This window comes from Stylophora pistillata, chromosome 8, assembly GCF_964205215.1.
Source record: "Stylophora pistillata chromosome 8, jaStyPist1.2, whole genome shotgun sequence".
In the NCBI taxonomy this organism is placed as follows: Eukaryota; Metazoa; Cnidaria; class Anthozoa; order Scleractinia; family Pocilloporidae; genus Stylophora; species Stylophora pistillata.
In genome coordinates this window covers 7306246-7330243 of record NC_142526.1, presented here as the reverse complement: position 1 = coordinate 7330243, position 23998 = coordinate 7306246, and the positions used below count along the sequence as shown (strand labels likewise).

General features: G+C 40.0%; 2 long non-coding RNA genes and 1 pseudogene across 2 annotated transcripts; 2 read left to right on the top strand and 1 right to left on the bottom strand.

Moving 5' to 3' along the window:
• Positions 1-10215: 10215 nt before the first annotated feature.
• LOC148724755 (uncharacterized) lies at positions 10216-12158 on the top strand. Its single transcript, XR_015991216.1, has 2 exons — positions 10216-11329; positions 11913-12158. It is a non-coding gene; the product is annotated as an uncharacterized LOC148724755 (long non-coding RNA).
• Positions 12159-14626: 2468 nt separating this feature from the next.
• LOC148724754 (uncharacterized) lies at positions 14627-15627 on the bottom strand. Its single transcript, XR_015991217.1, has 2 exons — positions 15313-15627; positions 14627-15217 (listed from the first exon to the last, which is right to left on the bottom strand). It is a non-coding gene; the product is annotated as an uncharacterized LOC148724754 (long non-coding RNA).
• A 5134-nt stretch (positions 15628-20761) lies between these two features.
• Positions 20762-21582, top strand: LOC148724753 (histone H2B.1 pseudogene; annotated as a pseudogene).
• Positions 21583-23998: the final 2416 nt, after the last annotated feature.

Sequence of the window (23998 nt, the reverse complement as noted above, 5' to 3'; positions counted from 1 at the left end):
TATTTAGTCTTGTAGGTTTCTCGCTGGTAGGATCTTTAGGGGCCGAGAAAATACAACCAGCAAGAGGTACACCTTGCATATTTAGTCGACTTCACTCATTTTTTTATTACAGTTTGCTTCACATCAAGTTAACTTTTCTGCACTCCAAATCAGTCTTACACTCCTTTAAATCACTTTCTTAATTATTTAAATGTTTTTTAGTCTTGGACCTCTGGGTGGTAGGATCTTAGGGGACTTAGAAAATACTACCGGCTAGAGGTTGCAGCTTGCATGTTTAGTCGACTTTGCACAATTTGTTGTATCGCAGTTTGCTTTGCATTTTAATTTTTGCCATTCCATGTTAGTCCTACACTAAACTGGAATGATGTTTTTCAAGAATATCTTCTTGTCCCTTGGTCATGTACCTCTAGCCCATGTAATCTCTGGGTGGCTTAGAAAAAAACTACAGGCTAGAGGTACAGCTTGCATTTTTGGTGAATTTAGCTCATTTTATTTTATTTTTGATTTATGCAAAACCTTTCTACATTCTACATTACTTTACTCTTATACAGTGTAACTGACGCAATATAGCAGCGTTCAAACTTTCATTTAGTTTTACACGCAGTCTTGTAACATCAGCGTGCGACTTTTAATTTAGTTGCATGCGGGTATCGCAAGCGCTAATGAAAGTGCTGCGACAGCCCACAAGCTGTATAAAGGTTACATTGTTTTCTTTTGCCATCAGTTGGCGCAAGATCTTTCGACTGAAAGTGAAGTTTTAGCTGCCATGCTCAAACCTTTTTAATTGATTTAGTGATAAGCGGCACCAAGGTAAATATTTTTACGCCTTTTAGTTTATTTAATCGAGCAATTTTTATCATTCTTTCTTTAATTGCGATTTCTCGTATTGTTAAGTAAGTTAAGACTTAAAATCTATTTTAAGCGAAAGTTGCTTACGACATCATAAGCAACTTACACCATTAATTGCAAATTGTTATTTTTCCTTTGTCTTGTGACTTTTTGAGTCGCATGAAATGTATTTTCCTCTGATTATTTACACGATCTCATTTGTAATTTGTTTGTACTTTTATTTTAGTTCTCACAATGTTCGTTTAACAAAGTAAGAAGTGAAATAAATTTTTACAGACATCAGTTGTGAACGTTGTGATCACTGGAGCAATATACAGCTGTGGAGTCACTCCATAGATATATCTCAATGCTTTGCAGTCTTGTTCATCTGGTTAGCAGCATCTTGGATCACTCAGAATATACTTCCAGTCAGAGGGGCTGCTTATGTATGACAGTGAAGGAAACTTGAAATGATTGACAATATTATGTTCTAAATGAATTTAAGGTAAACAAACTTTGAATTAGTTCAATCTGTACTTTCTTTGGTTGTAGATTTATTTCAATACAAATTGAACCAGTTTTAGGTGAATTTGACTCAAAATTCATTTCAGACTTGACCATGTCAACCAGATTTACTGAAGTTTGTCGTGCAATATTCTGCATGATTAAGTATGAGTGGAATTTCTCAGAATGAAATAGTCTCTATTTTCATGATATTTGTGTTTGATCAGAAGTATTGCTGACAATGCCCAACATTGATTGAAATACTAAATCAGCTATGGTTAGTTATAGTATAACATGATTTTAGGGGAGATTCCACATTGTGGACATTACATTCAGGAGCTTAAATTGTCATTTGATCTCTCTCTTAAGTGCTTAGAAATATAACTTAAGGATTATTTTTGTTTGGACCTAGAAACTAATGGTCCTCCCCCACATTTTTGTGAAAAAAGAAATAACTTATGTATTTTCCTTGCGAAGATATAAATCAAAGAATGTGTGTTGTGGACATTACAAAAAAATCAACCAATAGTTCTTGTGATCATTTTTAATTCCATTTTCCTGTGAGTTTTTAAAAGGTATAAACTTGTAAAATGGTTGAAAATGTTCCCTAAAGGTGAAAGTTTATAACTTTGTTGAAAAAATCACCCAGGCAGCATAGCTTTGTGTGTTTGCAGTAAATAAAAACATGTGTTGTGGACATTACAATTAGGGGATATGGTAAAAATAATGGTATTAAGGTATTGTATTGATATAACATGCAATTTTAAGGATCTTATGATAATTCCTTGCAACAAGCCGCACATTTAGCGTTGGTCTCTTCTTGTTGTTCTGCCAAAGAGTAAGATAGCTGCTGTGTTAGATAGTAAACCTGGAGGATTTGTAAAGCCTTCAACTCAAAATTTGATGAACAAGATAGGAGCTGCTCTAGCAGAGTCCAACCTCAATGTGGGGGACTGGACATTTGCATGTAATATGAAAGAAGAACTCCACCAGCAGACAAATGACTTCAATTGTTTTCCAGAATTTAGGCTTGGAATGGCATATCACCTGCACAGAAGAATCTTCCAAAGATCCCTGAGCCTGACATCACAGTAGACCAGTTCTACGCAGTAGATTACCTCACCAACTACTTATACATTGGCAGAGCACAGAGTGTAGTAAACCAGATGGTGACCTTTAGATATCTACACAGAGTAGGAGCTTTCAAATTTGACTTTCCTAGAACAGCAGATATCAACACAAAGCCTGTCTCTTCAGTTTTCTTTGATCCTTTGACCATTGAGAGTAAAGGTCCTCTTATTACTCCCTTTCAATGCAAAAAGACATAGAAAAGATGCAAACAGCATTTTGATTGTAAAATTATCCTTGTATCAAGCTAACAGAACACCATAAATAGCTTCTGAATTGAGCTTCCCGTTTTACTAGAAATTAAACTTAAAAGGTGCAAAAGTTGTGGACATTATGTAATCTCCACAACAGAAGTTTGAATATATATTTTGAAGAAGAGATCAAGTATTTCTGAGATTTTTCTTTGACAGTTAAAAGGTACGGGTAATAGCTATAATTTCATGGCAAAATGAATGCCTTACTCCCCTTAGCAGAATTTTAATTGCAGAGTTAAAAATTGTAGGTGGAATTCCAATTTTAATGATAAGAGCAACATAAATTTTTGAGTGGCTGATATGGAATGGGCATGGCAAGTAGTGACAAAATTTTAACAATTCCAATCATTATAGTTATCAAGCTTTCAAAATACATTAAATCTACTAATATATTCCCAAAATTAAAAATATGATTGTTTCAGTGTCTCATGTGGAATTGCCCTTAATTCACCAAATTTATATTTTCCATTTGTATTTTCAGTGATATTTAACAGCATGTATGATTGTATGAAAACCTTCTGGCAAGTTATTCTTGAAAATATAAAATGTTCTTTTACTATAGAATTTATACAATTACAAAAAATTAGACTGGGCTGTGTCTGTCTTATTTATGATATTTTTCAATTGGAATTGCCATTTAAAAGGCAATAAAACATTCATATTTGAGCAGCAACCAGAAACCCTTTACTTATTGCCTAAAATGACCTACTCCCAAAGGGTTAATCTTGACATGTGCTTTGTTTCATGAGTGGTTTCTCTCTATACAAATCAACTTGGGAGCCGTGGGAAAACATTTCCCTCTCTTGTATCCGGTATGACTGACTGATTGCTACTAATATTCTACCATTAATTTTTTTCAGGATTCATGCAATTGGAAACTACTTTATTTTAATTTTGAAAAGAACACTCAACCTTGCTACAATGTTAAATAGAAAATGCAGTTCTCTTTACTGAGTTTACTTATTAACTTTCTTTAATGTTACATTCAGGGAATTTAGGGCAGATAAGTTGGGCATCATGATCAATTTATACTGTGCCTCACTTTTTCAGCTACAGAATCAAGCTTATGAATGGCATCTTTTCTATTTACTGTTTAGTTAGTTCCATCAGAGTCCATTAAAGGGATAAAAAAGCTAGTGTGTCTTTTTTCATAATTTTCAACTCACAATGGAGTTGAAATATTTACACTTAAGTTTTTTTTCTTTCTTTCAGGTTTTTTGAGAATCCATCTCCAGACAAAGTGATCAACTATGATCAATGTGCATCTCCTAGAGTTGCCATTGAACAACATCTCAAATCCAACTCAAAGTAACCTGTAACTACAAGATTCCACAGTGATGTCCACAAATTTATCTTAAAAAGGATAGAAATTGTCAGGGATCGTTGGCATTTGTGAACAAAGCTGACTTTCCTCACAAATATTTGCCATGCTTTTGGGACCACTGTGCAGACAGTCATGGCCAGGGAGTAAAAGTGTTCTATCCAATCAAGGCTAGACATTTTATTTCTTTGTCTCCAAGAAAATATAACATAGATGACCACAATATTTCCCTTAGAACTTTCCAGAAGCTTACCTTCAAATTTATTAAAGTAGCTCTTGGAGATGACTCTTAGACTGTGAGTACTTTCCTCTGATTTTCTCAAGACGAGGCAGCCTTTTATCATGTTTCAATATTGTTATACATGCTGCATGTGGTTAGCATGTCACACATTCTTTTGCATAACCGATCCACTTTTCCCCTTAAGTGGAGAATGTATCAATCCAGTTTTTTATCCCAAAAGATAGAAAGATATATTAAAATTTAAATGGCACAATGTTCTGTCTAAGCAACAATATAGTTCTGGGGAAGTAATCAGACTTTATTTCTTCCAACTACCATTTTAAAGTAATCATCAACACTAGATGGTTGAAAAAAAAGAGATGAAATTGGTGTACATGTCGGCAAATCCCTGCAGGAATAGAAAGAAGTGAAAACTGTTAAATCCAAAAAATAAACAATAAAGCACAGAACTTAATAAGTGTCTCTTATGCCACAAAATACCCAAAAGAAGGTATTAATGTTAGTAATATCTGAAATACATTGATTGACAATAATGAACCTTCCACAATTCTTCCACAGTTTTAGCTGTGTTTTGCTGGATCAGGGCTTCTAGTTCGCCTGGCAAATTCTTCAAGAGTGTTTTCCTGTCATCCCCCATAAGGCTAGTTCATTCCCAAGTCCCAGATCCTTTTCTATCTGCATTCCTTTTCTCTCAGATTGAGAATGAAACACCACAGCTATCGATTGTCCGTATGAGCTTGTTCACAGGTGTACTTTTTTCTTGCCAGTGATCCAAGTCTTCTTATCATACCACTCCATTGCATCTCGTACAATGTTATTTGTTAAGATATCTGAAATGTGGAACGTTTATTTCCTTTTCTTTTAGGTAGCGAGGACATTTGGAAAGCCTTACTAAAATAGTAAACACTATAATTACAATATACAAAAACTCGCGCGTTTTTTTTTCTCAACTTCGCGCGCAATAGTAATAGTAATAGTAATTAAAGTTTAATGTCTTTACGTGGGGCATGGTTACCCATATTGCCCGAGCCAGAGGCTCATGTATGAAACGCAAGACAACAACCCACCCATCCCACCCCAGGGGAGGACATCCATCACACAGTAATCTCGTGCGTGGGAAATTAACGTCTCCTGCCCCTAACCCTGCAGGAGACGGGACCTCCATTTATTCGTCCCCATCCGAGAAGACTAGAATATCTAAACCCTTTCTTGATGTTATAGAAAGGCAGCATATTCTTCTCTAAGACCTTGAGTATTGGTTCGGCGGGGGCTCGAATCCTCGACCTCCCGCACACCAGTCCAGCGCTCTATCCGTTGAGCTAACCGTGAGGCGGTAATCTAGTTTCTAGTCTCCCCCCCGTAAAAGAGCTCTGTTGGAAAGCCTGGAACATTTTCCTACAAGGTAGTGACGATGTTTTCACCAAAATAATCCATTTTCTTTCGCGCAACCTTCGCGTATTGGCCAATATGGCGCTTTTGTCAGAGTGTCTACAATTGCGTCAAAAGGTGCTAAAAGCCGAACCCAGTTCTTGACGAAAAACCCGGCAGGTACAAAAAGCAGGTCACAGGTCACAATTGTATATTATGTTCATGTATATTATATGTTCACTTCTGACGACCGGAAATGAACACTATAATGCAACGCCTTTACTCTATCTTGTGACCTGTGACCTGCTTTTTGTACCTGCCGCGAAAAACCCCATGTTTTACACAGAAGGAAACTAATTTGGAGCTTATCGAATGGATGCAAAGTAAGGTACATGGCACTTGTGCACCTTAGTAAATTGAAAACAGAATCCGGGTCTGCGACGATTGTTGACGCAAAGGCCTTCAAAATGGTGTCCTAAAGTAGACCTTGAATGAATTCGAAAAAACGAACCGAGATTTAAAGTTTTCATGCCACGCAACGCTTCAGAACAATCCTCGAAGGGGTGGGATGAAAACAACATGCAATGTATCTTGTGATTTGGAAAAGTTTTCATTTTAAGGATAAAAGAAAAAACTATCGCCCATATATTTTCTGTAAAGAAAGGCTCGATACTGAGCTCGGAAATTTTTTTTCCGAAAGTGTGGCGAACACGGTATAAGGTTGGGGCGAACTCGATAGGGGGCGAACGCGGTACAATTCGTCACGTTGCAACTGCGCTTGTCGATTCGATTTTTCTGGCGGTGGGGTCTTTGACAAACGTTTAAAACTTCTACTTTTGTTGGGTGTCACAAAAACCAGGAACGGAGAACGGGTTACAGAGGAACGGTGAATGAAGAACCAGGAACGAGGAACCCCCGCGGAACGAGGAACAGAAGAGGAGGAAGAGGGAACTGGGAACGGATATTAATGAACGGGGAACCAGGAACAGGGAACGATAAACGGAGAATCGGGGAGCCTGTTGCTCAGACCCTTTTTCCGTGTGGTCGTCCGTCATTTTTTAGTGTCATACGGATTACCGCTGTACTTTTGAACCCTATTTTCTTGTTCCAGGTTTCCTGTTCCCTGTTCCCCGTTCCCCGTTCCCCGTTCCCCGTTCCCCGTTCCCCGTTCCCCGTTCCCCGTTCCCCGTTCCCCGTTCCCCGTTCCCCGTTCCCCGTTCCCCGTTCCCCGTTCCCCGTTCCCCGTTCCCCGTTCCCCGTTCCCCGTTCCCCGTTCCCCGTTCCCCGTTCCCCGTTCCCCGTTCCCCGTTCCCCGTTCCCCGTTCACTGTTTCCCGTTCCCTGTTCCACGTTCTCTGTTTCCCGTTCTCTATTTTCATAATCTATGCGAATGTAAAATCTCTTTCATAACGGTTAGATTAATCAACACATCTTTAGTTTTCGCAGTCAGCTTCTGCTGTTCTTCGGGATGAGTAAACTTAACTGCTCTGGCCAGTTAATGGGCTAATCAATTCGAAGCTTAAATAACCATTCTCTCCCTCCCCCTCCCCCAGAGCAACCCCGTGGCATTTTACAATCGTCTGTATCCGGAAAGAAGGGAACCTTAACCTTGCCTAGGTAGGAAGTGTTGAGCGTAATCCACGTGTTTTTAAACTTTTTATAGTGGAGGTGTTTCATGTTAAAGAGGCTGCTTTCGTGAGCGAACATCTTCGGAGACCCAGGGGCTGAGTCGATTTCAAGTTGGGGCATGAAGAGCCCCTAGGGACATTGTCTTACCAGACTAGTTCCAAACGGTCGCAGTCGTTCTGCCATCTGATTGCCAGAAAATCATAATGTTTTTCTGCCCAATCAGAGTGTAGTGTGCTTAAGAGTCCTTTCGTGTGTTTTCACACGGACATTGTGTAGCTCAGTTGCTCGCTATGCTTGTTTGGATTGTGCGACGGAGATTTGCTTGAGGTGAAAAGTTTCAGTCTCAGCACACAATGTAAGAGAAATCGATCAGATTGTCCGCGAAAATCTTACCGGAAATTGTACTGAATACTTTCGCAGGTATCACAAGAGAACGTGTTTTAAAGTTTGCGAGGTTTGTACACAAGACGATGGTTGCAGTCATTGATATGTCGCTTTCAACGTTAAACGAGATTTAAACTTAATCTTTCTATATTTTTCGCATAATTTTCTGTGACTGGAACTTTGCCAATCCCGTGAAGTTATTTCGTCGCAGGGGCCACGCAGGTATGTCGAGCAACTGGTACTTGCGCAACTTTCTGTGGGTGCCAAAATCTAATCTCATCTTCGCTTAAAATAAAGAAAAGCTAAGCGTGGAAACTTTTGCTTTTTAGATGTGGGTAGATGACCCTGTACTACTAAGCTGACATTTGCAGTAAAGCAAATCCGCCCTTTCCATCCATTATTTCTTGGTCTTTGGTTTTGTTTTTCCCATTGAAAGCAGCATCGGATCGATTCCCAATTATCACTGAAGGGACTAGAGGAGAGTTACAAAATTAAACGAGACTTACCTGTAAGTTGAAGTTTGATTGGGATTCTATCCTGTCATCAGTCCGGAACGAAAGAGTCACATGAGATGCGCGCGCATGCTGCTGGTCAGTCTTCAAAGTGAATGGCACAGGATAAGGAACGAAGGAGAAGGGTGGGTGGGTTGGGATGTGACTCCTTCGTTCCGGACTGATGACAGGATAGAATCCCAATCAAACTTCAACTTACAGGTAAGTCTCGTTTAATTTTGTAATTCTATCCTGTCATCAGTCTACGTCACTACGGAGTCACATGAGACTTCAAAGTCCTGTGCCATGAGTTATCAACAAAATCAGACATAGTTCAACAACAATAACGGCATTTATTGTCAAAAGGGGGCTATAGATGTGTACTGTGTGCGAAATAGGCAGTGGTGTCAATTCCTGCTGATTTCATAACTGCCTTTGTCCATCTAGATACAGTGTCCCGCGAAACAGGATCATGAGGCTTCATGTAGGTTAAGAGCAACTGGGAATGCTCCTTCCTTAGTGGCTTGGTCCTACTAAGGTATTCAGTCAGATGCTCCACTACACAAAGTTTGTTGTCCTCTTTGAAGGCTAAAAGTTCGATAGGCTCCAGGTGCTTTCCTGGCTTTGATTGCTTCAGTTTGTCCATGAAGGTAATCCTATACATGTCTCCAACTGCTTGTATATGATTTATGTCAAATAAATGAAACATCTGGCCTCGTTAGCCAGTTGTTAGATGTAATAACATTGTCAATTTTAACTAAAGGTCCTTTAACGATAACTCCTGGGCCAACTTCACGGTCCTGAAGTAGTCCAAAACAATATTAACGTCCCTAATCTCGCCGAGTCTAGGCAATGCAGGCCTAAGTTCATAAATCCCTTTTTAAACAATGATAAACTAAGGGATGCTCCCCAAATTTACTCCCATCATCCATGATTATCACCGCTGAGAGTGCTGAGCGTGCCGAATTTACAGCACTATAGCCAAGTCCTAAAGAGTAGAGAGATACTAAAAATTTCATTGCCTGGGTAATGGTCGGATGACATCAGTTAATGCCATTATCCTTGCAATGGCAAGACCACTTTCTGAGGTATGAATCATACTGTTTAGAAGTACCAGGCCTCCATGACGCCATTACCACTTTTTGTGCACTGGAAGACAGCTTAATGTGATTTAGGTTTTCCCTGATAATAGACATACCATCAGACTGAGTTTTTTCCCACAGGGGATGTACTTCGGCCGGGTGGCTCGGTAGAAACAGAAGATCCTGTCTGGCTTTTATCAGCACTCTCTCCTTGACCATCATGTGTAGAACTTTGGGAAACCAACTCTGAGTTGGCCAATCTGGGAGAACAACAATTCCCGTTGCCGGATCTGATACTATTTTGCTTAGGCAGGCTGGAATAACACTAAAGGGGGGAAATGCATATAATTTCAGCACAGACCAATCCAATGAGAATGCATCTATAGCACTAGCAGTTGGATCTGGTTTGTAGGAAACATAACTTGGAAACTGATTTTTGATGCGAGAAGCGAATAAGTCAATTTCTAGCATGAATGTTAATTTTCTTTTTTTTTTTAGGGCATGAAACAAGGCATCTTTGTCTAGCATCCACTCCATGACGAGCTTTGCTTAAGAAAAAAATTCTCAGCAGGCATCGTAAACTGATGCCGAGGTTTGGGGAAGAAGGCGTTGGGTGGATGTCATCACATTAATTACACCACAATGTAATTATACAGATTAGCGTCCACGAATCCACGAGAGATACGCGATTGCGTGCGAGTTAACGCGGGGTCATCTGTTGGCGATGAAAATCAAAATCATTAAATGAAATGAAGTTTGTTGTGCGCGTAATGGTCATAGAATACTGCGTTTTCTCTGTTTCTGCCTGTTTCCTTATAACGACATTTTTAATCACGTAGTCTTTCAAAGATCCTTCCTTTTCACAGAAGAGGCAATACCGGCGAGGCGCCGTATTCGAAAAGCCTTTCTTTCGATTATTTAAGTATGATTCTTTCGCTTGGTTTGCCATAAAGCAGTAACAAAAGATATCGCAACTTTCATGTGCCGCACGACCTGAATAACAACCGTATCGAATTTCCAGTATTGCGTCACTTGGTGGATCGATCAGTGTTCACGCTTTGCGATCGTAGTACACGATGTTATTGTTTTGGTACAAAACCTGTGGCGGTCGCACGACTTGGCCTCGTATCCTGGTTAAATTCTTACCAATATTATAATATTAAACCTCGACGAGATTTTTCATGTCGAAATGTCGAAAAGCATCATGTTTTCGATTTCGAAACCATTCGAAATGAAGTCATAGAGGCAGTCGGATTTTCGACGTGCGGCTTTCCACCGGCTAACTTAACCACGCAGAGTCTTTGCAGGATTACAAGTGCCACACTTGACCCTTGCAAGCATTGGTATCTACTTTTGAAAGAGGTATGTGACGTTCCTTTGCGTAAATATTTCATATGCGATGTATTTAAGATATTTCCCGACGAAATCCAAAGTGTGGCGACACGGGAACTTCAGCCGGCCAACTCATCGTTCGAAGTAGTGGGGTTAGCCAGGATTCCCGACCTCGTTCACGTTGTGTTCACGTTCGGTCTAATAGCTGGTCTATCTTCTTCGTAAGAAACAATCCCCGACGAACTTATTAAATCTGCGGGATTTATGACTATCGTAAATCTGGTGAACTCCGCCACGCTAGACTTTGAGCCCGAAGGCGCGAAAAATTTAACTTTTGGCGCCAAACTCAGTCACGACTCCGAAGAGCTCGCTTCCTAACTTACCGAAAGATCAGCTAGAGTAAATTCCCTTGGAGTGGAACTGAAGAAGCTTCGAACACAGATTTCTCATCTCGAATCAGCATGGAGTCAATTTTACAGACCCTTTTTTCCACCTCAATGATCGTACCTTGTCGTGGTGAGGTGGCTTGAGTGCCTCAATGACCAATTGCAATACAATGCCTTTAAAGAATTCAGCTTCAGTTGGTGGGCTGTATTTTCTGCAAGGTAGAGGCCAGACTAACACGGACTTTGTCATTGTAGTCATTGCTATGATTATTATAATTATCATTATTATTAATGATTTTGTTATTGTTATCATTATCTTTATGATTGTGATTGAATCATTTTCAAAATGAAATAGGCTGCTCAATGAGGATGGCATGCTGAGGCAAGTAGATTTTCATTTATTTACCCCCCCCCTCCCCCCAAGTAGAAATTCAAGTGTTTCTGATAGTTTTTCTCTTTACTAGAATGTTAGAATGCAGAAGATTTTCTAAGACACATTGTTCAGAGGGCTTGTCTTAAGTAGTTGTTTTCTGATTCAAAACCACCTGCCTAGTTCTGTTTCTCTTGGGTAGTTAGTCCATGGACTGTTGTTATCTGATGGCAGAACTAACAGGTGGATCTGTTTCTCTTGGGTAGTCAGTCCATTATGGGCTGTTGTTATCTGATGGCAGAACCACCAATCTGTTCTGTTTCTCTTGGGTAGTCAGTCTATGGACTGTTGTTATCTGATGGCAGAACCAGTCCCTATTTTTTTCAGCTCTATGCTGTCAGTCTTTTATGGACAGTTATTTTTATCTGATGGCAGTTTTAGCTTGCTCTTTTTGTTTTGAAAAATGTGTTGCTTATGCTGTTTGTCACGTATCATCTGTTATTAGTCGGAGGCACTTTGGTCAATCAATGCTATCATTGTCTTCATTATTATTATAATTGTTAATTCAGTTGCTACTCTTCTCTCTTTGCCACAGGGCCCACTACAGACAGCACTAGCTTAATGAAGTCCCAAAACCTTTCACAATGAGCCAACTCAAGAATTGCAGTCCTGAACAGTTTTTGGGGTTTTCCTGGCTTTTCTTGAGATTATTTTGTCTCAGTTTCAATTACTTGGATACTCATTCAGCTAGACTAACAATAACACCATTTTGTTCATAGATAAACATTGAAATAATCATAATAGTAATATAAATGATAATAATAATGATTTGTTATTGTTATCATTATCATTATCATTATCTTTATGATTGTGATCATCATTTTCAAATTGAAATAGGCTGCTCAATGAGGATGGCATGCTGAGGCAAGTAGATTTTCATTTAATTCCTCCCCCCTCCCCCCAAATAGAAATTCAAGTGTTTCTGATAGTTTGTCCCTTCAATAGATTGTTAGAATGCAGAAGATTTTCTAAGACACATTGTACAGAGGTCTTAAATAGTTGTTTTCTGATTCAAAACCACCTGCCTAGTTCTGTTTCTCTTGGGTAGTTAGTCCATGGACTGTTGTTATCTGATGGCAGAACTAACAGGTGGATCTGTTTCTCTTGGGTAGTCAGTCCATTATGGGCTGTTGTTATCTGATGGCAGAGCCACCGATCTGTTCTGTTTCTCTTGGGTGGTCAGTCTATGGACTGTTGTTATCTGATGGCAGAACCAGTCCCTATTTTTTTTTTCAGCTCTATGCTGTCAGTCTTTTATGGACAGTTATTTTTATCTGATGGCAGTTTTAGCTTGCTCTTTTTGTTTTGAAAAGTACGTGTGTTGCTTATGCTGTTTGTCACGTATCATCTGTTATTAGTCATAGGGTGACTTTGGTCAATCAATGCTATCATTGTCCTTAGTATTATTATTATTAACTCAGCTGCTACTCTTCTCTCTTTGACACAGGGCCCACTACAGACAGCACTAGCTTAATGAAGTCCCAAAACCTTTCACAATGAGCCAACTCAAGAATTGCAGTCCTGAACAGTTTTTGGGGTTTTTCTGCCTTTTCTTGATTTGTTTTTGCCCCAGTTTCAATCACTTGGATACTCATTCAGCTAGACTAACAATAACACTATTTTGTTCATAGATAAACATTGAAATAATCATAATAGTAATATGAATGATAATAATAATGATTAGATTAATGGAAATAATCATAGGAATTATAACCATCAGGATAATGAACATTATTTCTCTAACTATTGTAAATATTTTTATCGTTATTATTATTATTATCATTATTATTGTTATCATTGTTATTATTATTATTATCATTATTATCATTATCATTGTTATCAATGTTATTATTATTTCCATCATGAATTATTAGAGATGCTTGGAAAAAAATGATCTATAGTTCCCTCCAACTCATTATTCTTTCAGTTAAGTGAATTAAGACTTTGTGAACAGTTACTGCTTTATTCTGTCATTCCTGATGACCATAGAAATGGTGAAAGTCCACAGATATTATCCCTCTAAGAGTTTCTCCAGGTGTTTTTTTTTCCTCTGAATTTGGTTACAACAGAATGAAGGGCATCAGAGTATAGTGCGCCCAGCCAGACATGAATTGCATTAATATTACAGGGTTTAATCTTAGTCTTGCTGTATTCAGGGTTTAATCTTAGTCTTCTACAGACAAGTTTGTACCTCTAAATGCAAAACACATTTTACAAACTTACAAAAACTGCCAAGAAACAGCTACTAAATTTATGGAAACATGACGAACAAGTCAACTAGACTGTGTACTACACATCATTGAAATCAAAGTATCACTTTAGGAACATAAAGTCGCAAGGTCAGTTTCCCATTTTTAGTGCCTGAGAAAAGATCAGGCCACCAGATTACTTCAAATTCCCTGGTTGCTCGCCCATCTCAATTGCCAACAACCATTTTAGTTTACTGGGTGAGAATCGTGCTTGATTTTTTGCCCCATGCTCTTAATTGGCCGCCTGTAAAGCTTGTTGAGAGTTTAACAGCTACTACTTGCAGCAACCTCCATATTCCCCCGATAGCTTTTCTTAACTCTAATGGTACAGAACTTTGATGACTCAGACCAGAAATAACATCATTCACTCTACCATCCCTGTAATAAAAAACTTTGGATTTTTCTCTCCATACAGGGGGCCGCAAATGTATTTTTACCCTCGCACGTTTATAAAAGCATTCGGCATGCCTGGTAACAAAGCTTGGATGTATGTTTCAGGAACTTAGTATCTTTCAACTCGACACCATTTGCCTGAAACCAAAATAATAATTACGAAAGTTAAGAGATTATTTACTTCTGGAGTGAAATGTACTAAATGATTTGCCCTTTCAAACATAAACCTGAGTTATCAGGTTTTGTCAATCACAAAATTACACGCCGGGTTATTAGTATTCCTTGGGGACCTTCCTATATTATCATAAATATCTAAGACAAGCAGGTCATTTAGCTAGGTAATCTATGTTAAAAACCGCGCTGTACAGCACTTCGAATTATTTTCCTCACTCATTTTTCTCACACTGCAACTTCGCGTACAACGCAATTATTACTACGCAGTCATATCTGGTGTCCAATTGGGAGAAGAGCTTATTATTTTTGTTTAAGAGGTGAATTGCGATTTCTTGTATGTCCCCTATTTCGTCGAAGAACAGCTCGAACAAATACTGAAAGTAATGAGTAAGTCACTATGAACAACTACTGCAAAGTGACAGCACTATCGAGCCAAACTGAGAACTGTTCTTTAATGATTTTTAACATGAACCACCAATTCTTACTATTTTTAATTTCTGCGTTTTAATAGACTTTGACATGTTCTTGAGAAGATATTAAATCGGTTAGCGCTGTTGTTCCCTTCTAAATTATTTTGGTGGAAGCGCCTCAGAAGACACTGGTTTAACTAAAACCATGTTGGGCGACGTTACATTTTGACTGCACAACCCGCAATTAAATTTAATTTTAACAGCTATTCGAGTGTGTGAAGAACGGAAAAGAGCAAAATTACATACCATCGGCCTTTCGATGCACGGACGAATTAAAACTTTTTTCAATTCCACTTATCCACTGCTTGTAACTGATAGACCTTGTCCTTATTCTTGAGGGAGGCCGTACGATCTGTTGTCCATTGTAGAACTTGGCAAACTTAGCGCACTCTGCCTCGAGCGCAACAATGTGATCTTTCGATTCTCTATCTCACTAGCGCAGTTGTTGTGTTGAACATGGACGAATAATACATCGCAGCGTGTCTTGTAGATAGCTAGAGATGCCATGCATGTTTAGGATAAGCGCTGAATACGGACGAGCGTTAAAGCCGCCACTGAAAAAGCACAATCGACCGTTTTTCATTGTAAGGATCAGGTCTTTCACACAGCTGTCTGAATTAAAGAGAGGAAGAACGTCGATCTCGCTCACCTAAGTAGCGAAGTACACCACGAGCGGCGACGATGATCAAACACCTGGAAGATCACCGTGGTGTCCCTCTACTCTTTGGTATCATAACCAAGAGCGAGCCCTTTCGACTTGTCACTAAGTTTTACGGTTTATAAAACAAAGGCCCCGCTCTACACAAAGCCTTAAAGAATGAAACACTAGAAAAGCTTACTTAGCTTGGAATTATAAAAATTTCCTTTCTTAAAAATCGAAGATTTTCATGGTTTCCGTAACTTCGTATTTTTCCAAATTTCCTCTTTTACATGTTATGCTGTTTTGCATTTTCTTCAGCGTATAATTTATTTCAGCGTCGATCATTTATCATCCTTAGAAGAAAATATTCTCATCTTTACGTTTAACTATAAAATTGCTTTGGCTTACATTGTGCGCATAGAAGGAGCGTTAAATTAAACATGAGTTGATTCCACGCGAGGGTTTTACCTGGAAAAATGCCTGCACACGAGAGACAACGACATTACCGCGTGTCCCTTTCTGGAAAACATTCGTGTTATGACAAGAAAGGTCAGCTTAAGGGTTTTGGGTTACCCAAACTATGCAATTTTGACGCCGAAAAGTGCCAAAAAGTAATTACAGAAACTTCATCCGCAACACCTTGAACGTGCTGTGGGCGCGAACTGAGATCTTCTCTTACAGTTAATAATTGCCAGGCGGAACTCAGATCCGGCTTAGCCTAATTTGCATAAATTTTTTTGGTGGGCAAAGCTCGTCATGGACTCTCTCTCATTTCTCCTGGATTCAAAATCAGCAACCAAGTTATGCTTTCCTGGTATATGGGCAACACTCAGCCAGACTCCATTGTCCGTACACCATTCCCAAATTTCTTTTGCCATCAGATTACAGCTATGCGAATGGCTAGAACCCCTATGATTTAACACACTGACTGCTGTTGTATTATCACACATTATTCTGACATGGAAGTTTTTCTTTTCTTTTGCAAAGGTTTTCAGAGCCAGTAGAATAGCATGCATTTCTAGCTGATTAATATGATTCTGGGGTTCAGAGAAAAACCAGTTTCCTCCAGTTGAAATCTCCCCACAATGAGCACCTTACCCCAAGAGTGAGGCATCTGTGGTGATAAGGAGCTCAGGTTTAGGATGGTAAAATACATTGAAGGAATTTTCAACATTTCTAAACCACCACTGTAGCTCCTGAAGGGCTCCATGTGACAATGTCATATAGGAGTCAAAATTGCCTTTATTTCTTTTAAGAGCTGCAGTTTTGTCAGCTTCGAGTCGTCTGTAGCATAAAGGACCATGCATGACCCCTGGGAAACTTGATACAAGTTTACCAAGTACTCTGGCTACTCCTCTGATGGTAATTTTGCCATGCTGCACATTCTTGCACGCATGGCATATTCCTTTTGTCTTCTCATTGGTAAGCCTGATAGTCATTGTCACTGAGTTTATAAGAAACCCAAGGACTACTATCTCTTGGGAAGGGATCAAGAGACTTCTCAGGGTGTACAATGAAGCCAAGCTGCTCAAGAATCTGCATAGTCTCTGTGACATTCAAAATACATTTGATCATATGTCTGCGCTTGGTGGTAAACATCATCCAAGTGAGCAACTGATATGTGCCCTTTAGTATGCAGGTGGGCCAGCACTGGCTTAGGTATTTTAGTAAACTTCCGGGGGGCACTAGCTAACCCATTTGGCAGACAGCAAAACTGGTAGGTCTTATTTTACGAGTGAAAATTTCTGTCTAATTGCTTGATTGGTATAGAGGAATAGGCATCCTTCATGTCTATGCATGCCATGTAGCAATTTTGGGTAACCAATTTTGTTATGGTGCCAAGAGAATCCATTTTAAAATGATAGTAACCAACTCATTACACTTTTTCAAGTTTAAAATAAGTCTATGAGTTCCATCTTACTTTAGGTGTTAGAAAGATAGTGGAGATTATTTGTTCTGGATCATAGCTAGCCTCTTCAGCTACACCTTTCATAAGCAATTTTTGAACTTCCAGATTGATGTTTTTAGCATCATTCTCATTATGCTTTTTTATTGGGAGTTTATGTTGCATTGGAGTGTCATCACATTGGATGCTTACCCCGAGGATATCAGATATCCTTGTCACTAGTAGTTTTGTTCAAGCTGAGTGGTGTAATTTCACCTGACCAGCTGTAAAATTGGTACATCGGCAGTGAAGGTAATTCAATAAGTGTGGCAAAATTGGTGTAAGCATATTTACCGAGTTTTGGATTTCTCTCAATTTTTTGAGTACTTGGTGGCTCTCTGGCCCTGTTGTTTGCCTTGATTGCTCCGGTTTTGAAGGGTGGCTTTCCCCCTAAAAAGGAGTCTTTTCTGGCATATTTCGATTGGGGTCGGTTGCTTGCAGTGTTTTTGGGTTTTATAGCCTTCCTCAGATTACTACTTTCCCTTGCATCCTTTAGATGCTTGGACAATTCGTCCCCAAAGAGTTGTTGTGAAGTAACAGGTACTTCAGATGAGCATATTGACTTATACTAGTAGCTTAGTGCAGGTTTAATTTGTTCTCGTCTTAACTGAGACATCTGGGTCTGTATATGACCCAACATTGCAATGGTATATGCCAGATTATTTATAAGCTCTGGTGTATTTTCAGCATTTACAGTAATCCCCTGAAGGGTTTGTAAATTGATAATAGCTGTTTTATTGACAAGCTGGTGAAGATTGGCAATTTGCAAATCAGCTTTCCGCTGGCGGGCATTTAATTATGCCCATATCTCCTGATTGACCTTTATCTGTTTGAGTTTAGGGCAATTTGCCGGACGTTTGTGTTTTTCAACAGTTGTCTTGATTTATCAGGATTTAATTTCTTAACCCGTCGCTTTTTGACAAGAGTTGTCACATCCTCATCCAAATCATCGCCGGTGGCGTCTTCAGTGTCATAGGCATCAGCCAATGAATTGAGCATCTTTCCTTTGCTACTTTTTTGGTCGGTGACCTTTTTAGGGTTTTTATTCTCCATGTGAGGAGAGGTTGAGGGCTCAGCCTCCTCCTCTCACTCTGGGTCAGAGGCTGACATGCTGTCTTCACCTCTAGCCTTTCGTTTTCTGGCCGGTGGCCCTTAGTGTCGCACATGTTCTCAAAATGGCTGCCATCTTAGCCATATTTTCGTTAATTGAGAAAATAGCCTTGTTAAGGCTGCTCTCCTCAACGCTCTGTGAGCTTCGTGAGGTGTCCTCGTGCGATTCATCCATTTCAGGAGCGGCATTAATTAAGTCGCACATCCCGATGTTTTCGCTGAAATTTGTGGAAAAATAAAAATCATGGACTTCCACCTACCTTAAACTTGGAATTTTTGTAGAAAGGATTCCAAAGGAGCGCAGGATTGCGGATATTTTCCTTGGATTACGAAGCAGAAAAAAAAAAAGGTTTGAAGATCTAAACCAGCAAGCGAGCACTGACCAGCAGCATGCGCGCGCATCTCATGTGACTCCGTAGTGACGTAGACTGATGACAGGATAGAATCAGTGGCCTTCCTAGCTCAAGAATTTCAACTCTCCAGGCAGCAGTTGAAAGATTAAACTCTTTCCAAACCCCTTCGGTAGCTGCCTGAAAAAATCTCTCCTTCCCACGATGTTCTCGTTAATAAGTTTTTGTTCAGATTTTAATTGGCTAACCGGAAACACAGCTAAGCTTTCTCTTAGCGCCTGCTGGAGGTCGTCAACGAACTTAACGTTCTCTGCAACCTAAGCCGTATTGTGAACGAGTTTACTACAAAGCGAAGATTAGATATTGGCGCGCACAGAAGGCAGAAAGCTACGTGGGCGAAAGCGTAAAAGTTGCTCAACATACCTGCGCCGTGCGACGAAATATATACCGTCGCCCGTGCGACGAAATAACTTCTCGGGATTGGCAAAGTTTCAGTCACAGAAAATTATGCAAAAAATATAGAAAGATTTAAGTTTAAATTTCGTTTGACGTTTAAAGCGACATATCAATGAGTGCAACCATCGTCTTGTATACAAACCTCGCAAACTTTAAAACACGTTCTCTAGTGATACCTGCAAAAGTATTCAGTACAATTTCCGGTAAGATTTTCGCGGACAATCTGATCGATTTCTCTTACATTGTGTGCTGAGACTGAAACTTTTCACCTCAAGCAAATCTCCGTCGCACGATCCAGACAAACATAGCGAGCAACTGAGCTACTAGTATATGTCCGTGTTAAAACACACGAAAGGACTCTAAAGCACACTTCACTCTGATTGGGCAGAAAAACACAAAGATTTTCTGGTACCAATCAGATGGCAGAACGACTGCGACTGTTTGGAACTAGTCTTGTAAGACAATGTCCCCAGGGGCTCTTCCTGCCCTAACTTGAAATCGACCCACAGCCCCTGGGTCTCCGAGGATGGTGAGCGAATGGCTTGGAAGAAACTTTTCACATCGTAGAATGTTTATGAGCGAAAAGCCGAGCAGGAGCAGCAAAAACTAAAATGCGACTGTGCTAAATTCTACAACATACGTTGATCACTCAAGGAATCCCTAAACAGAAAGTTATGCTTATGTCGGGCTTTTGAACGCAATTTTGGCCCGGGGGAGGTGGAATTTGACCGAGCCAATCTTCAAAAGCTCAAATACTGGGAGGTCTGGGAGGGTTGCCCCAGAACGGATGTAGAAGTTTCGAATTGATCGACGCCAAATGAGTTCTTTTATAGCTGCGTTAAGCGTACATAAAAGAAACACTTACGCTAAAACCAGCTAATGAAACACACCAACGAGGCGTTGTAGTTTGAAATAGCATAGTTTTTGTTGCTTTTTTTGGCCTATAATCTACAAAAGGACGCTCAAGAATTGTTATGAATACGGAGCTTTCGAAAACAGTTTTAAAAGTGTACAGGAGCCCATCAACATTGTTGATGATGGGCTCCTGAAGTGTATCGTTTTGAAAAAGCACCGGCTTTTACTCCGTCTTCTGCGAGGACAATTGCAAAAGGAGGTTCTCGAAAACGTCGACCGAAAAATGCGTCTCATACTCGCTCTCCTCTGCGTTTTCCAGTGTTTTGTTACTGTGGCTAATCGCAAATGCATCGATGTGGACAATCGACAGCAAAACGAAAACACTGAGTTTGGGTGAAAATATTAACCTCCCTTCACTGACATTTTTGAAAACGCCCTAGTGTGGTGGTGGCCCGCGAGTAGCCGGCAGCTATCTCTGGTTCTTTTTAACATCTATTAGGTATCTGAAAAGTGGAAAGCTGTCGGGAGTTTCGTGTAAGTTTTACAACTAGTAGCTTCATTCCAGCTCGGATCGAAATCCGCCAATCACAAAATTCATGTTGACCTCGTAACCTTTGGAGTTCAACTTCCAGAGGTAACCAATCAGAGTACAAGGAGTTTGATCCCTTAGTGAAATCTGATACATCGTCAGTGCAGCTATAAAGTTGGCGCCCGAGCAATTGCACGTTGCGAAGTTGTGACTTATAGTGCAGCTCTGTAGGTTGTCGTTTATCGAAGAGTGTGGTTTAGCAGAGGGTGCATCTTTGTCCGAATCATGACAAAATTACGTAAATCTTCTCGCGGTGTTTCAGCAGAGAAGAAAGCTGGTACAATGAAATATGGTGTTGCAGTCGACAAGAAGAAAAGGAAGGTCAAGAGAAGGGAAAGTTATTCGCTGTACATCTACAAAGTGTTGAAGCAAGTTCATCCTGATACTGGAATCACAACCAAAGCCATGGGCATCATGAACTCCTTCGTTAGCGACATCTTTGAGCGCATAGCTATGGAGGCATCTCGCTTGACAAAGTACGCCAAGAAGTCGACAATGAGCTCTCGCGAAATCCAAACTGCTGTACGACTACTTTTGCCAGGTGAACTTGCGAAGCACGCTGTCAGCGAAGGTACGAAGGCTGTTACCAAATACACAAGCAGCAAATGAATGATAAGTACGATATTTTCGGTAAAAGCAAGAGACTTTTTAAAGGCACTATAACTTTGGTATAACTCCCTGATCAATCAGTTTGCAGATGTTGTTGTTTACTTTGTTGTTATCGAACCCGAGGTTGAATTTAATCAAATTATCCAACATGTAGAGACGACAGGAATGCCGAGACAACTCCCGGACAAGTTTTTAAACTATACTGAAACAACTTTGTGTGAATATGGCACTTCACATTGTAATTTTGTGAATATCGGTTGAAATAACCTGCCTTTCATCAACGGAGGATGTCGACTTTAGATTAGCTCCTGTATGTCATGTTATCTTTGCTTTGACTTATATTAAAAGGGAAAGGTGTTTCAGTCGGAAAATTTTCTCTTAACGTGTCTCTAACTTGTGACATGAATGCCTTGCAACGCTCACTGTGTTCCAGAGTTTGGGACAATGTTACGAAAGGTGCACAAATTGCTTAAGCCGACGCTCTGCAAATATGTTTGTTTACAGTGTTATTTGTTGCGAAGCAGAAACGGGAAGCGAGGATTTCCTGCCTTCCTCCCGAAACAGCCTTCTTGAAAATCGAAAAGTAAAACCCGATTTTCTTTTATATACTTTTTCAGATCCATGTATATTTTTTAGATCACCTCGCAAATAATATAGGACGCGAAGGCAACGGGCGAGCGATCCTCTCCCGAGTTCGTCCCGCGTGGTATTTCCTCGGGTGGGAATAAAGCTGAGACCCGTTCAAGACTTATACGTGGTATTTCATACATTTTGCTGATCCTTACAAACAAACGAAAAATTCGGGGAAATTTTGGATAACGGCCGAAACATTGTGCAGTTTCACTGCCGCTTTACGACTCGTTTCATTAGCGTTGCAACTTCTTACAATAGGCCTGTAGCCACTCATCCTCGGAGACCCAGGGGCAGTGAGTCGATTTCAAGTTGAGGGCAGAAGAGCCCCTGGGGACATTGTCTTACAAGACTAGTTCCAAACGGTCGCAGTCATTCTGGCATCTGATTGGTGCCAGAAAATCTTTGTGTTTTTCTGCCCAATCAGAGGGAAGTGTCGTTTGGAGTCCTTTCGTGTGTTTTAACACGCACATATACAACAAGCTCTGTTGCTCGCTATGTTTGCCTCGGCCGTGCGACGAAGCTTTGCGCGAGGGGAAAAGTTTCAGTCTCAGAACACAATGTAAGAGAAATCGATCAGATTGTCTGCGAAATCTTACCGGAAATTAAACTGAATACTTTCGCAGGTATTACAAGAGAACGAGTTTAAAAGTTTGCGAGGTTCGTTTTAAAACATAATAGTTGCAGGCATTGATATGTCGCATTAAACGTTAGATGAGATGTAAGCTTAAATATTTTTAGATTTTTTGTACAATTTGTTGTGACTGAAACTTTTTCAAGGCCGTGAAGTTATTTCGTCGCACGGGCCACGCAGGTATGTCAAGCAACTGGCGCTTACGTAGCTTTCTGTGCGCGCCAAATTTTAATCGTTGCTTTGTAGTAAAGTCTACAATATGGCCAAACTTGCAGAGAACGTTAAGTACGTGGACGACCTCCAGGAAGCGCTTAAAGAAAGCTTAGCTGTGTTTCCGGTTAGCTAATTAAAATCTGAACAAAAACTAATCATCGAGAACATCGTGGAAAGGAGATATGTTTTCGGACAGTTACCGAAGGGGTTTGAAGAAAGTTAATCTTTCAACTGCTGCGTTGAGTGTTCAAATTCTTGAGCTCGAAAGGCCACGGATCCTCTTCTAGTCCCTTGGTCATTGTCACTTCACCTCTTTTGTCGATAGTTGAAGACCAAGTTAATTACCTTTGATCATTGGGAATCGATGCTGCTTTTATTGGGGAAAACAAAACCAAAGACAAAGAAATATTGGATGGAAAGGCGAGCTTGCCTTATTGCAAATGTCAGCTTAGTACAGGGTTATCTACCCACATCTAATAAACAAAAGTTTCCACGTTCAGCATTTCTTTTTAATTTTTCAAGCGAAGATTAGATTAGATTTTGGCCGGGCGTGCACAAAAAAATGCGTAAGCGCCAGTTGTTCGACATACCTGCGTGGCCCGTGCGACGAAATAGCTTCACGGGATTGGAAAAGTTTCAGTGACAGCAAATTATACAAAAAAATCTTGAAAGATTTAGGCTTACATCTCATCTAACGTTTAAAGCGACATATCAATGCTTTCAACCATTGTGTTTTATACGAACCTCCCAAACTTTTAAACTCGTTCTCTTGTGATACCTGCGAAAGTATTTAGTATAATTTCCGGTAAGATTTCGCGGACAATCTGATCGATTTCTCTTACATTGTGTGCTGAGACTGAAACTTTTCCCCTCGGTCAAAGCTTCGTCGCACGGCCGAGACAAACATAGCGAACAACAGGCTGGTTCAATATATGCATGTTAAAACACACGAAAGGACTCCAAACGACACTTCACTCTGATTGGGCAGAAAAAAACAAAGATTTTCTGGCACCAATCAGATGCCAGAACGACTGCGACCGTTTGGAACTAGTCTTGTAGGACAATGTCCCCAGGGGCTCTTCTGCCCTTAACTTGAAATCGACTCACTGCCCCTGGGTCTCCGAGGATGGTAGCCACTGAAATGAAAGGAAAGTGGTTTGAAAGTCTTCGCTTTATATTTTTCCCTCTTAACCGTTAAAATCGTAAGCTTGACAGGCTTCTAATTTCTCCATACAGTATCACCTTTGAATCAAATGTAAAGGTTATGATAATAATAGCAATGATCAGCAATCTACAGTAAGAAG